The sequence below is a fragment of the Microtus ochrogaster genome, linkage group LG4 (assembly GCF_000317375.1).
Source record: "Microtus ochrogaster isolate Prairie Vole_2 linkage group LG4, MicOch1.0, whole genome shotgun sequence".
Taxonomy (NCBI): Eukaryota; Metazoa; Chordata; class Mammalia; order Rodentia; family Cricetidae; genus Microtus; species Microtus ochrogaster.
Genome location: NC_022030.1, coordinates 19,122,417 through 19,124,812, shown reverse-complemented (window position 1 = coordinate 19,124,812; position 2,396 = coordinate 19,122,417). Strand labels below are relative to the sequence as shown.

Sequence of the window (2,396 nt, the reverse complement as noted above, 5' to 3'; positions counted from 1 at the left end):
GTTCCTGCTCCAGGATCTCATTTGGTTGTACGCTATTGTCCTCAGTCTTCCCTTCACACTCAGGAGCCTGGCCCCAGCCCACCTAGACTGTCCAGTGACTCTAACCAGTCTTCCACAGTTCATCAGTCCACCCATGTGGCTCTTCTGTTTGTCTCCATTCTAGGGTCCTGACATGCTGTCCCTGCCATCAGCAATGCTATCCCTTCTTCCCATGACGAGATTTCGCATTCTCTTGTCTGAGAATGTTCCAGGCTTTCACTTCCCTTCACTCACTCCTTACTCATTCATCTACTTTACATCTTCATTAAGAACACACAGACATTTTGACACCCACATTTTAATCTTGTGACAAGATCTTCTTTTGTATCCAGGTTGGCCTTAACTTCAGGATTATATAGCTACAACCTGTCCATTTGATAGGCATGGCCAACAAAGTCTAGTCTCCTATATTTTTTAATCTGTCACCCTCAAACAAAAAGCCATTTACTAATGTCTATCTGATTACAACCATATATACCTTCACAGGCACACAGTACAGACTCAGGTCGTTTGAGTGAAGGTGATGAAAATACACCCATTCCTTGTCCACCACTCTCACCGGTTACCTCACCGTGGAATAACCTGTTTTCAGAGGACCCCCTTACAGATCTTGGCCTATGCTATTTTGAATGGATTTGAGAAGATAGATAGATAGATAGATAGATAGATAGATAGATAGATAGATAGATAGATGATAGAGAGATAGGTAGGTAGATAAATAGGTGGATAGATAGATAGTAGATAGATAGAAAGAAGATAGATAGATAGATAGATAGATAGATAGATAGATAGATAGATAGATGATAGATTGATAATAGATAGACAGACAGACAGACAGACAGACAGACAGACAGATAGGCACACAGACAAACAAAGAAATGACTGGGGGAAAAAATGACAAAAATGCATTATATACATGTATGAATTATCAAATAATACTTTAAAAAGAAAAATAAGTAAGGGATTAGAAGATGGCTCAGTAATTAAAGCACTGGTCATAAAAGCTTGAGAATTCACAAAACCCACATAAATGTCAGGTGGATGTGGCAGCCAATTCTAATTACAGTCTCAGAAAGTGGAGACAGGAGATTCCTAGAACAATCTGGCTAGCAAGACTAGTCACATCAATAAGTTCTGCGGTTGAGTGACAGATCCTACCCCAAAGAATAAAAGAGTGATTGAAAAGTTATTTCTCATCATCCTCAGACCTTTCTACATGTACGAACGTACACATGAGTGCACACCCCACCACATGTGCCTGCATGTCCAGACACATTTGCCCACATGTATGTACAATACACCAAAAAAAATAAAAAAATAATAAATGGCATTTGATAATGTTTGAAACCCTGATTTGCAGCGTGTCTATACTAAAAGCCATCCACTAAAAATCTATTTACTGTTATCTGAAATATTAATTTTACTAGGTATCCTGTATTTGCTAAGGCAAGCAACCCCCAGGGACTGGACTCTTCTGGGATCCCACACACAGCACGGATTCCTTAGCCACTGTTCCTTCTAAGATGCCTCTCAGAGGTAAGCATGTGACATCCTTGCTGAAGCATATAGTCAGCTTTTCTACAGCCTAGTCAGAGCCAATGTCCTCTTCCCCCACCATCTGCAGTCAGCTGCTCTGCACATGTTTCTCTCACCTGCCAGGGCTGGGAATCCTGGGAATCTGTACTTTTCCCATCCTGCTGTCCAGTGGTTATCACATCTTGCAGGGCATGGGAAATGCTATAGACAGCTGTGTTAGCAGCATCAATTTTATTCACTTCTGGGAAAGGATACTGCTTGTTTATCAGACTCTCATTCCCTGAGCACAGCTGGACACCCTCTGTCACTGGGCTCCTCTGGTGGGGCCATGTGCAATCAAATGTGAACCCCCAAAACTTCTTTATAAACATGTCTTCTGGGGTCTGGCTGGGGCATAAGTTAGCAAGGAATCCTGGGAAACCAGTAGCACTGCTGCTGTGATACAAAAGGCCAAATGTGCCGTGCAATACCTGGAATAGACAGGGCAAGTGACATGTGCATAGTGTCCTTGCTGACCCAGACCTGGCCTGAAACAGGAACACCCAGTAACCTATACAGAAAAAGCTGGAAATTTGCATTGCTTAGAAAAACCAGAACAACCCTGGCTGTGCATTTTTGCATCTTCATAGGACAGGGGAAAACCCATCTGGCAGAAAAAAATTAACAAATGTCAGACATACAAAGAGACTGGAATTTACTTAAATTTAGAGAGTTCAAATTGAAAGAAAATATTCATTCACACTTTACGTTAACATACACATTGGATAGATGATAGATAGATAGATAGATAGATAGATAGATAGATAGATAGATAGATAGAT

General features: G+C 41.2%; 1 pseudogene; it reads right to left on the bottom strand.

Annotated features, from left to right (window-relative positions):
- LOC101990166 overlaps nucleotides 1-2,196 on the bottom strand; it is an 8,028-nt pseudogene extending 5,832 nt beyond the window's left edge.
- Between the last annotated feature and the right edge of the window lie 200 nt (nucleotides 2,197-2,396).